Here is a 14082-nt window from a genome sequence, read left to right on the forward strand (position 1 = left end):
TAACCACTATAATATGCAGACTGGAATTGCATATTTGTTCACATAAATTTACACACAGATTAAGTACATGTTGATGAGCATATTTTACTCAATTTTTTGGTGTTGCTGTTGATGTAACACCATTAGAGAAGTCTGTGCATTAGCAAAGTGCTATTCCACTACTCTAGGCTTATGAATTTGGCAATATTTTCAGAGTCGGTTTCTCCTATTTTTTTGCTCTTTTAAGAATTCCACAACAACAAAAATACAGTGCAAGATCCCTTAGAATTTTATGGTAGCTTTTATAATTCTGCATATTAGAGTATTTTGAGTTGAAATATGACCTACAAGGGTTGACAATTAAGTTTGCAAGCTTGCCACCATGTGCTTATGTTGGCAACGCTGTACAAATAATTACATTGGAACACCCTCCCTATTCACCTGATCTGGCCCCCAGTGACTTTTTTCTTTACCCAAAGATAAAGGACATTTGATGACCTTCAGGTCATTAAGGGTAATATGACAGCTTTGATGATCATTCCAGAAACAGACTTCCAAAATTGATGGGTGGACTAGGTGTTAGCATCAGTGTGTATCTTCCCATGGGGAATACTTTGAAGGTTACTATAGTGATATTCAGCAATGAGGTATGTAGCACTTTTTCTAGGCTGGTTCCTGAACCTGATTGTCAGACCTCGGATCTAGAGAGGATCCTAGACTGTGTGTGGTCTTGTTCTGAATGGATCAGATCATCTGGAATTCTCTTATTATTACCTTAATGGAGACAGGAATCAAAATTAGTAATCTAATTGGCACTCATTTTGCCCTCACCTTTTTTTAATGAAGAACATTTATTAGGGAAAAAAACACTCCAAACACAAGTAGTTATCTTGCATACTTAACTTTTGGTCACTTGGCAACCGCACAGGAGAAGGGACATTGGGACAGAGTCCATGAGATTTTGCTTACACCACTAAAGGAGTTTTAAGGCAGATTAATTCAAGACTACAAAAACTATGTCTATGACATAAACACGACAGTCAAAACTAACTCAGCCCTCAAAATGTCCCCCGTACCAACAAGTCACTGACAGCCACTGTCAGAGACAGATTTAAACAGAGTCTCAAAAACAACCCGACGTGACACCAACATAGCTGGAGCTGTTCTATGCATAGTCAACACAGACTCCTGGATACTGTTTGTAGACCTCCACTCCCACACGTTTTTATTCCACATAAACTTATTACATTGTCCCAGGAGAGCACATTAGGTGAGAGAAAAATAAGATTCACTATCATGTACCATGAACAGGATTACAGAAAACATAGGGCCGGACAAGGCCACACCAAGATGGGTTAGTGACTTTTCTGGTAGGCCCTCACAGGTACTGAGATGAGGCTTAAAAATACACAGGGGTAAACTCTGCCCTTCCTTCTGTGGTTACCACCTGAATTAGGCTTCCTGGGCTTGGTCAGTTTTCCCTGATGATCCAGTCATAGAAGGTTTCAACTAGGAATTCTAAGAGCGTCCAGGAGCTGAAGTCGGCCTCAGGTTTTGATTTCCTGTCCAGGGTGTCCAGAGTAATCAGGAGCACAGTGATGGCAATCGACCCAGGTGGCATGCCGCTGTTTCTCCAGGCCAGGCTCTGGCAGAACTGGTGGACAGCACCCTTGGCCATGCCATACCTGACCATCTGAGGAGTCCCATCCAGGGCCGCCTTCGCACCAGCCAGGGTCAGGAGGCCTCCTTTGTGGAGTGCTGGGTGACCAGGTGGCTGGAAAAGGTTGATGTCCACAGGCTCTGCTTCCACATCAGGTCACAGTTTTTAAAGAGAGACTTGGATTTGGCATTGCCACCAGCCCATCCTCCAGCGACACAAAGAATCACATCCACCATCTCTTCACCCAAGAGGTTCCCAACCTCAGCAGTCTCCTGATTGGTCTGCCCAGGAAATGAGTCTGCCATTTTAACAACATTGGCGCGGGCCTCTTCATTCTTTGGCGACCCACCAGTTGCCGGTGGCCCACCAGTTGCTCTGCTGGTGACCCACCAGTTTTTGGTGGCCCACCAGTTGCTCTGTTGTATCGATTAATGATACATCTATATCTAGCAATGGTCAGGTACAAGTATAACCAGCAAAGTCTTAACATATGACTTTTTAATATAACATTACAATCATAATCTAGGAGTGTGATCAAACTTTGTTCAGAATGACCAAAGAAAAAAGAGAGAAGACCAAAAATAATAATATAAAGAATGAAAGAAAGGGCATCACTGCAATGCCACAGATATTGAAAATGATAAAAAGAAAATATTATGAACAAATGTGTGACAATAAATTTTTAAGCTTGGAGAAAGTAGAATAATTACTTGAAATATGCAAATTATAAAACTGACTCAAGAAAATGAATGATCTGAATGATCGAGTATCTATTTAAAAAGTGTATAGACAAAATTCTTCCAACAACAAATATCCAACTACACATTAAATCATTGGTTAATTCTACCAAATATTAGAGAGGAATTAAAACAATTCTACATAAAAATCCTTCTTTTATGAGGTCAGCCTTCCTGACAAAACAAAACAAAGATATTATAAAAATATAAAAACCCACACCATTAAATTGTGTTTTATTTATTTTTTGAGTTGGAGTCTCACTCTGTCGTCCAGCCTGGGAGTGCAGTGATATGCTCCCAGACACCACAACTTCGACCTGCTGGGCTCCGGCGATCCTTCCGTCTCAGACTTCCAAGTAACCGGAACTATAGGTGCGTGCTACCACACCGGGCTAATATTTTATTTTTTATTGTAGAGACGAGTTCTTGCCAAGTTGCCCAGGTGGGTCCCAGCGGGCTCAGGCAATCCACTCGCCTCGGCCTCCCAAAGTGCTGGGATTACAGGCTGAGCTACTGAGCCTGGCCAATTTTATTAATATTGATGCAAAAATCCTTAATAAAATGTTATCAAATCCAATAAAAAAAAAAGAATACTACACCACAATCAATGGGGTTTATTCCAGGAAGGCAACAGTGGTTTAATAAAAAATCAGTGCTTGTAATTCACTATTTTGACAGAATAAATAAGAAATCTCAAGTAATCTTGGTACAGAGAAAATACATTTGACAAAATTTAACATTCATTAATGATTTTAAAAACTTTCAGGCTGGGAGCGGTGGCTTAAGCCTGTAATTTCAGCACTTTGGGAAGCCGAGGAGAGAGGATCGCCTGAGCCCATGGGTTTGAGACCAGCCTGGGGAATTTGGTGAGACCTCATCTCTACAATAAATCAAAAAATTACACGGGCATAGTAGCGCATGCCTGTAGTTCTGGCTACCAGGAAGGCTGAGGCGGAAGGATTGCCGGAGCCCAGCAGGTTGACACTGAGATGGCCATGAGTATGCCACTGCACTTCAGCCTGGGTGGCGGAGTAAAAACGCACACACACACGCACAGAGAGAGAGAGAGAGAGAGAGAGAGAGAGAGAGAGAGAGAGAAACTTTCATCAAACTAGAACTATTTGGGAATTTCCGTTACATCCCAGAAAAGTCATCGCCAGTAAACTTACAATTGCAACATATTCAGTGGTGAGAGACTGGATATGCCCATCTGTACCTCAATATTATCACATCGACTTTCAACATTTCTATTCAACATCTGCTGGTTTTCTTAGCCAATGCAATATGGCAGGAAAAATAAATAAAAGTCTTAATGTCTAGGTAGAAAATCCCAAAGACTTTTCTTTAAAAATCACCTGGAACTAGTCAGTGAATGTAGACAAGTTTGGGAAACAACCGCATCTCTATACTTTAGCAATAAACTTTTTAAAATAAAAAATAGCATTCAAAAGATGCAAAGATATTTGACTTTTTGTGACTATTATGAATGGGATTGCGTTTTTTATTTGGGTCTCTGCCTGATTGTTGTTGGTGTGTAACAATGCTTTTGCACATTTATTTTGTGCCCGGAGACTTTGCCAAAGTGCTTTATCAATGCAAGCAGGTTTTGGACAAATTCTCTTGGATTTTCAAGGTATAGGATCATATCATTAGCAAAGAGGGATAACTTGACTTCCTCTTTTCCTGTTTGGATACCCCTGATTTCCCTCTCTTGTCTAATTGCCCTAACTAGGACTTCCAACACGATGTTGAACAAGAAGGGTGAGAGGTTGCAGCCTCTTCTTGTTCAAGTTTTCAGGGGAAATGTTTCCAGTTTCTGTCCATTTAGCAATATGTTAGCTGTGGGTTTATCATAAATGGCACTTACTGTTTTGAGGTATGTTCCTTCTATATCCAGATGTTTGAGGGTTTTTAATCAAGAAGGGATGCTGGATTTTATCAAAAGCTTTTTCTGCATCTAATGATATAATCATGTGGTTCTTGCTTTCACATCTGATGATGTATTTAATTACATTTATGGTCTTGCAAATGTTTAACCAGCCCTGCATGAGATACCACCTAGCCCCAGTAAGAAGGCCATCATTAATAAAACAAACAACTGTAGATGCTGGCGAGGATGCGGAAATAAAGGAATGCTTCTACACTGCTGGTGGGAATGCAAACTAGCACAATCTATTTGGAAGACAGTGTGGTGATTTCTGAAAGAAGTAGAAATTGACCTTCCATATGACCTAGTAATTCCCCTATTGGGAATATACCCAGAGGAACTCAAGTCATTCTACAAAAAAGACACCTGCACACATATGTCTGTTGCAGCTCTATTCACAATAGCAAAAACATGGAACCAACCATGCTGCCCATCGAAGCTGGACTGAATTTTTTTAAATGTGGTAACATATACACAATGGAATATTACACAATCATAAAGAAGGACAAACATATGGACTTCACAACAGCTTGGATAGATTTGGAGTCAATCATACTCAGTGATCTATTACAGAAACAAAGAAGAGTACCATATGTTCTCAATCATAAGCAAACTTGAACAATTATCTTACTACTATAAGAAAGGAATTGGCAGTAGTGGGAAACTGCCAGGGGAGGAGAGGTGGGATTGGCAGTTGAGGGAAACTGCTAGGGAAGGGATGGGAACACCTCATCAACAAGAGTACCTGCATAATCCATGTTTGTATACCTAACCCTGAATTGTATCCCACATCTTTAAAATTTTAAAAATGACATTTATACTAATACCAAAGAACAATAAAGTACACCGTTATAAATCTAACAAAATATGTAAAGGTTCAGCACTACATCCAAATCTAGAAAGAATGAGATGATGCTAAGGCCAAGTTAGATACATGCATCTACATCCATAAGATGAGACCAGACACTAGTTGAGGGAATTCCTTGACAATACAAATCCACTGCCAGGTAAGTTTATGTTGGGACTAAGCAAGGAAGGATCATACCATGGACCCTGCTTTCTCTCATTATTAACCTGTGGAAACACTTGCTATGGCAGTACTGTTTCTACTCTGGCTCTCCATTCAGGTCATCTCTACATGTAGATAGACATAAATAACCACTGCAATATACAAACTCGAAGTGTGCATTTTATTCACATTAATTTACACACAATTTAAGTACTTGTAGAAGGTGAGCATCTTTTTTGTTGATGTTACTACTATTAAGGAGATTGAGGCAGTTTTTCTTCTTTGAGAAACTTGCCCACAGCAGGTCTTTCTGCCATGAATCTTTCTTCTTCCTTCTCTCTTTAAAATTTTGTTTTAAAACTAACAAAAAAAAAGACGACGAAGAAGAAAAGGAGCCTGCGCATTATCAAAACACTGCTCGATCAAGGCTTATGAATTTAGGAATTTGTTAAGACTCCCTTTCTCTCTTTTAAGAACTCAGTAGCAACAAACATACAGTGAAAGAATCCCTGAGTATTTCATGCTACTCTTCACCATATGTCCAGTGTTTTAGAGCATTTTGGGTTACATATGACATATCTAGAGAGGATCCTAGACTGTGCCTTACCATTGTTCTGAATGGATCAGATCTAGAATTCTCTTATTTTTACCTTAATGGAGACTAGAATCAAAATTAGTGAATTAATTATTTGGCACTCATTCTGCTCTCATCTTGAATAAAGATTTTATTTAACTTCACTAAATATATTCATGTAGAATATCACCAATAATTTACAGCACAAAGAAATTTATTCTTTGAGTGAATGTCAAGACCCTTTCCTTCTTCAGGTAGTCTTTTATTATTAATATGTACTGTATTTAGCCCATTGGAGATTGGAGTAAAATATTAAGGCCATTGTTTTGTACTTGTATAAATACCAGAAAATTTTGTCACTGAATCTGGAAATGATTTACAGTCACAATAGACCATCTAATGTTTGACCCAGTGTGATGGCTTGACATTGTATCTGCCTGTGTCCACACCCTTGCTTTGCTGCTCTCATGACCTACTTACAGATATTATGAGCAAAATACATATTAAGAATGCTTTTTTAAAAATCAAAAATAAGTCTTCTTTCTTTATGTGATGGTATGGACCATCCTGAGTATAAACATGAAACAGCATCACTTTCTCTATCTTCAGAATGATGGCAACCAATATTCTATCTTACATACATTTTGTTTTGAAGTGGCATTATAGGAAACTTGTTTTAGTCTCTTGAACTACGACTGCACTTCAAATCTAGTGTACACTAGAGTACACAATTTAAAAAATCCCATTTTCGTGTGTAAGTCTTATGAAGAAAATACATTTTAAGAAGAGTGAGAAAATAGGAAGTTTTTCAACCTCCATTAGGTATTATAATGTCTGTTAGTCATTTTACAGCAATTAATGCTTTTTATTCTGAGGAGAATGCCCCTCTAAACCAATTATTATTTTCAATGAGAGAATGAGCATGTGGTAATTCCAGACATTGATCCTTTTCTTTTTTATGTGTCTTCTTTCTGTCCCTCCTTCAGGATATAGCAGGATATAGCCTCTGGCCAAGGCTGATCTCTGCAGGATATGCATATTCCCAGTAACTTGGAGTGAAGTTAATTGAGCAGAGTTCAAAACAACATGGATGACATCCTTGCTCACTATGATTGTTATCATCACGTAGCCAGCTGTATAATTAACTTACTTAACTATAAATCTGCTTGCTGGCCTGGTGCGATGGTTCAAGCCTATAATCTCAACACTTTGGGAGGCCGAGGTGAGAGGATTGCCAGATCCCAGGGGTTTGGGACCAGTCTGGGCAACTTAGTGAGACCTCGTCTTTACGATATTAAAAAAAAAATTAGCTGACTTTGGTAGCACGCCTGTAGTTCCAGCTACTTGGAAGGCTGAGGCGGAAGGGTTGACGCTGCGGTGGCTCTGGGTGACTTCTTTGGAATAGATAAAAAGCTTACTGACCTCTGTAAACATTGCTATAAAGTGACCATTAGCTGAGCGCCAAAAGTGCACAAGCAATTAACCATTGCTGTAAGTTAACCCCATCTTAAGGAACAGAACCCCACAATCAACCATTCATTTTTCAGATCCTTCGTACATCATACAGATAACTTCCCTCTTGCAGATCCCTTAGACATCACATCACTACACTTTATTTACTGCACTCCAGCCTGGGTGACAGTGTGAGAGTCTGACTCAAAAACAAAAACAAAAACAAAAAACCTGCTTGTTGTACTGTCCCGAGGCATGGATTCTTTCTTCATGAACCAGCAGCCATTGGTACCTCCTGTAAGTTCTAATAAACCAGAGTCTTTACCTGCTGGACCTCTGGGTGACATCTTTGGAATGGATAAAGAACTTTATGCACAAGCCCGCTCAAAAGCAAAAAGAGACACAGATGATACATTCAAACAGTGAAAGAATGAAAATCACAGTCATAATCCTCTGCAATAAATTTGCATTGTATTGAAACATATAGGGGACTTCAGACAAAATTGTACGGTGGACTTGTATGTTAGCTGTAGGACCCATTCACACCCCAGGGTCTTGCTGCATTCATCCTAACTGATTGATACAGCTCAAAAGGTTGTAAAAGTTCTCCCATCCTTTAGAATAGGTCACATTTGTATACTGTTCCAACCCATTGACAGCTATGGTGTAGAAAAGAGTTTATTATTATTTACTTTTTACTGTACATGAAATGAGTTTCTATCTTTTTTATGTCAAGGGTATAAGAAAATATGCAAATCAGCCAATGCTTCCTTGTCGAGATATTTACATGTAGTCATTAATTTTAGAATATTTTTAGTGATCCCTACATTTCTCACAGTGTCTTTACTGTATGATTATACTCTCATTGAGAAGATTTGGTTCAATACGTTGTCTCTGGAAAAGATGCTGAACTGGCCTTTTACCCATCACAATTCTGAATGGATCAGATCTTCAACCGTTTCTTTTTTCATAATTAAATGTCAGGCTGGATCAGAATCCATGAGGTAAGGGAGAATAAGAACCAGGGAGAGTAGTGAGAAGAAATATAAGGTCCAAATAGGGCAGTAACAGTTTGGTAAGTTATACTGGGAAAAGGGGACCTCAGGGTGAAATTTACAAGGAATATATTGACCACAGTAAGAGTTGAAAAAGCTTAGTGATCTCTGTAAACATTGCTGCAAACTGACTATTAGCTGAGCACTAAAAGTGGACAAGCAATTAACCATTGCTGTAAATTAACCCCATCTTAAGAAATAGAACTCCACAATCAGTCAGCCATTTTCAGATCCTTCGTACATCACACAGATAACTTCCCTCTTCCAGATCCCTTGGACATCGCATAGCTACAAGAGGGGACCCCAAAAACCTTGAATTATCTTTTGGAGGGTAAGGTCCTTGCTGTACGGGCTTCCCCCATTAGGTAAGTGTTCTAGGAACCCATTGGCATCCCTGTACAAACCAACATTGTTGGGAGAGGCTGCTTTCAGCTTCAGTTAAGTTTTGCTTGTAGAGTCTTTCAACACATTTGCTCGTTTCATGATGAGTGATTTACAAGCTCACTTGACCACACCTTGTTGAGTGTTGAGCAGTTTTTGACAAAAACAGCATGACCCACTATCCCTATTCACCTGACCTCAATCCTAGTGACTTTCTTTTTGTGTCTCTAGATGCAAGAGTCCTCAAAGAGAAAGGTTTTGCCAGTGTGGAAAAGGTGAAGCAAAAAACAGCAGAAGCACTAAAAGGCATCAAATTCAAAGAATTCAAAACTGTTTTGAGCAGTGGAAAAAGGGTCTTAATAGCTGTATTGCATAAACAGAGAGTGCTTTGAAAGTGACTGAAGTTTAAACACGTAAGAAAAAATGCACTTTTTAATGAATAAATGCCATAGTTTTTAGCCCCCCACCCCCATAATTTCCCTTTTGCAGACCCTTCATATTTCACATAGGCAACTTCCCTGGTACTGCACAAAATTCCCAGCACAGCCTTATAAAACTTCCCTCTAGCCATGACCTCTTGGCACTGGACAACCTCCCTTGCTGACTTTCTCACAACTCCCTTGCAGTGTGTCTTTGTCCTCTGCCTTTAATAAACCTGCCTTTCTAAATTCATAGCTGTCTTGGTGAATTCTTTCACCACCTGAAACATACTGGCCTCAGCTAGTCCTATGCATAACAAGGAGCAATGACTAAAAAAGTAGCACTTTTCCAAAAAAAAAAGTGTGAATTTGTCTATTTTACTTGTAGGATAATAGCTATAGGATATTGATGTTGAAACACCTTGACTAACCTTATATTATTCAATAAAATGTTACAATGATACAAAAAAAGTAAATAAGGAAATCTACGCCTACTACCATGTAAGATGTTAAGGACAAGGTTTATTTTCAATTCAGATGTGTTTCAGGGACATTTATGCACTGTGGAAAAAAATATCAGAATCAAAAATCTCTGTCACAATTGAGCCATTTCACAACTCAAAATAGCATTACACTATGATCTAAAATTTACGGCTTTCTAGAAATTATGTGGGTCAGTGATCTTGATACATGCTCCTCAAGGGTGGACCGGTGTCCTAAAACACCTACAATCTCTCTGACATATCTGTTTTCTCATGCCAAGCAAGCTGATATGATGCTATTCCTGATACAGATAAATACTATGCTTCATTTCTCATGATCAAATGTAATCATGTTGGTTGGGGGATGTGGTACTCTCCTGTTATCCCCACTACTTGGGAAACCAAGGGGTGCCCAGCGTTGAAGGTCAACCTGGACAATATAGTGGGACCCCATCTCTGATGATGATGATGATGATGATGATGATGATGTGATCATATTGTAGATAGAGAAGGAGGTGTAGAAAAGTTCACATCAACACATCAATGAGCTTTATTTGTCGAGGCCCCTTTAAAGGCCCTCTTAACCTTTTGGACATTGATATACTTTCAAAGATACAAGTTAGAATAAGTCCAGAAATAAGTCTAGCTCGTTGAAGAGAAATATCAAACACCTGCACTGGGTGGAAAAGCCACCTCTTCATAGTCATATCGAGCGGCTGTGGAGAATCCACGTTCATTGGAGGATAAATCAATGACCACCTGTGGAGATGAACACACACCAGATGAGCATGTGGCATTTCGTTTGCCCATGGTCCTAGGTCTCCTAATAGGCTCTGCAGATCCCCTCTGGGCTGACTTTTCTTTCCCTCTGATCTACACATCCACACACACCCAGTCATCCCTCAACTAGTGCCTAATCTAACCTTGTGTATATGGATCCCAGAGAAAAAGATGTTCACTAAGGGCTTCCCACACTGATGAGTCATATGAAACAGGTTCTCAGGGGTTTTATGTGATTTGTCTATATAACAGATAATGGGGTTAATATAAACGTGACTGAGAATATTCTAGAACACATTTCACATGACCTGAAACACACACACTCACTGGGATCACATCACAAAGGACAACGTTGCATCCAAATGCTGAAAGAGTCACAGAGATGATGAGTTCAAGCAAGATGAGCATTAACTTCACAATTGTAAGCCCCTGCCAATTAAAACCACACAATGGAGAAAAGATTACAGGACTGAGAAATGTAAATTCTTGCCTAGAACACTGCTTGTTTCCATTCATAACTGGTAGACACACACTCAAAGGTGGTAGAATATCTTGCACTGGCTTTCCCTACTGATCAATTCTAAGTACAGATGTAACATTATAGTTAAACATTACAATGTAGAGACTTGGAAATGTGCAGCTTTGTTTTCTTTTAATTTCTACACAAATAATCTGAAGTGAGCTCCTGTTGTCCACTTTTTCATGATATAATTAACTTCATCGATGTGTGCTCATTGAAAACCCTCCTTTACTGAAATGTAGACAATTTTAGAATCCTTCATGTATTAATCATATAATCTTCACCTCATACATGCTCAGTAATGAGGGTGGGTTGAGTTAAATATGCTATCTTGGCTGGGTGTGGCGGCTCAAGCCTGTAATCCCTGCACTTTGGGAAGCAGAGGCGAGAAGATTCCCTGAGCCCAGGAGTTCAAGATTAGCCTGGACAACATGGTGAGCCCTCATCTCTACAATAAATCAAAATATTCACCTGGCATGGTGACACAAGACCATAGTTCCACCTACTTGAGAGACTGAGGTGGAAGGAAAGCCTGAAAACTCAAGAGGTCAAGGCTGCAGTAGCTGTCACTATGTTACTGCACTCCAGCCTGGATGAGCATGAGACTCCGACTCAAAAATAAATAAACAAACAAACAATAAATAAATAAATACAGTCTTCAGAGAGCATCATGAACTTGGCTTATCTTTGTTCAGAATGGAAGAAAACCTCTGGACTTTCTTTCATTTGACCTTAGTTGAGACTGGATTGAAAAATGTTGAATAATTTCCTTGGCACTCAATCTGCTATCATCTTAAATAAAGGTTTTATTTAGCTTCATCTGGTATACTTAGTCTTAACCATAATAATAATTCACAGTATAGATAAATTAGTTAACTCAGAGTCAAGTTCTGGACACTTTTCTTCAGGTGTCCTTAAAGTTGACTCTATCACCATCTGAGATGAAAATAAATTTGAACTTATAATATTATATACTAAAAAATCTTACCACGGATCTGGAAATACTTACCATCATTAAAAAACGAACAAAGTTGTCTGATATGAGAAAAGTGACAGTAATAAAAAAACAGAAAGCATGAAATATTAGTGACACTCCTGCTAATAGAGCTCCCACGGTGTTTATTCCGATGCTGCCACAAATCTGAAATAGAACAGAAACTGAGTTCACATTCCCACATTCTTGAAAATGGGAAGTACTTGTGATGTGTCTGCAAATCTGTATGTTCCATATTTAAAATACAGGGAAAATGGACACGTGTGACAAATTATGTAGAATTGCTATCCAAAACTAGAAAGTTGACTTGCGTGAGCCTAACTCAGGCTGGGGGAAAGGGATTATGTTGGGACCTCAGCTCAAGACAAGTGTAAAACCTGAGACACCAGGGAGGGATTGGTCATTTCAGAAATTATAGCTGAGTATTGTGTACTTTTTAAATATTTTACATTTAGAGAGAAACTCACCATGCCTTTTGTGATTTTCTTTCCAGACACAATAGACAGGGTTCCAGTTATGATCAACTGCACCAAAATAGAGTTAAATGAATTAATTTGTGAATGGATCATCTGTACTCTTTTTTCCCCCAGTACCAAATGGTTCTCAACACTTTTACCCAAATTCTGGTCTCAAAGACATTTTGTGATGAGAAAAATTAAGAATTATATACACATTCTAGTTGATAGAAAAAGTCAAAGTGATTTCAATGTACTTACAAGGATTGGTTCCAAAAGGTAAAAGTAGGAAAATACAATTATATTTGGAAATGTTGGCAAAGGATGAAATGAATGGAAGACATTTGCTATAATCCACAGACAAGCACTCATCAGACCGATCAGGATTTGGCTCACCTGTAGAACAGCAAAGTGCCTCTGAGGTAGGAAAAGAAAACTTTTCTCTTAGAATTCTTATTTACCCTACATTTGAAAGGTGCTATTGACTCAGAACTATAATTTGGTATTAAGTATTCACTCAGTGTTCCCAATTCCAGGACAGTTAGATAATTTAACTCCATGGTATGTGTGGTCTCTTTATTTAAAGGCTTACATTATTCTCTTGTTGTGAGAATTTCCATCACCCTCCATACTCTTTTTTATACTTAATGTAGCTTTAACCCACAGTCAATTTAGGGGAACAACATACCACCTCAATATCCTTAAATGGCCTTCAAGAGACTTACCCCAAGAATCACCGGTTCCCCTTTGAGAAATTTCTGCAGATTGCTCTGAGCCTCTTGAGGGAAAGTCATTGGGCCAGACTGGCCAAAGTGGATGACAGGATTCCTGTGCTGAATGTCCATAGTCCCTTGATGCTGTTGTTCTTTACAACCTGGTGCTCTTCATTCCTACCTGAAGTTCAGATGAAAGGATGAGTATCTTTGATTCCACACAATAATTTCTTTCCATTAAAAAAAATGAAAAAGTAGGCACTCTGCCAAATGCAACAAATTAGGCTATGTCATGATTTCAATTCCTGAGGTAGGAAAAGGAGACTTTTAGTGAACATTCAACTTTGTGCTTGATAATTTAAGACTAGCATATTCTGTATTATATTAAGGGTACCAAAAATGCTCTGTCAGCCACCTAAAGGTTCCCTGATAGGAATCTGGTCACCTAGTCTGTGTCTTATGGATACTTTGCCATGAAATCATATTGAACACCTCAACAATGAAGCTGGAAATAAACGTAATCATTTGTCCTAATATCCCTGCCCCACAGAGAGACATTGTATAGTTAGTTAGTTGGAGTAGTTCACTTGTCTACTATATATAGATCTCTCTTTTACACAGTTTCATGAGAAGGATCTAAGAGGTATTATTTTTGTTTGTTCCTATTCTTTATTATTTTTCTAGACTTCCCCATAATATTTGCCCATGTTTACAACCATCAGTGACAGAGTATTAAGAATGTTATGCACCTTCCATGATGCATAATAATTTCAGGAAGGGCTTCTTATAGGCATAAAATATATTCTCTTTTCAATCCTGTTTCTCTCTACAAATGTACAAGAATAGACTCTCCTATTCCTGTTTTTGTCAAATTCTGTTTCAAAATCATCAATAAAAATACTGTGATCTTTACCAAATTGAGGAAATTTCACTCTATTCTAAATT

General features: G+C 38.6%; 1 pseudogene; it reads right to left on the reverse strand.

Moving 5' to 3' along the window:
• Positions 1 to 1378: 1378 nt before the first annotated feature.
• On the reverse strand, positions 1379 to 13269 carry LOC103255165 (annotated as a pseudogene).
• Between the last annotated feature and the right edge of the window lie 813 nt (positions 13270 to 14082).

This window comes from Carlito syrichta, unplaced genomic scaffold (assembly GCF_000164805.1).
Source record: "Carlito syrichta isolate Samal-C Ts95f unplaced genomic scaffold, Tarsius_syrichta-2.0.1 Scaffold287897, whole genome shotgun sequence".
Lineage (NCBI taxonomy): Eukaryota > Metazoa > Chordata > Mammalia > Primates > Tarsiidae > Carlito > Carlito syrichta.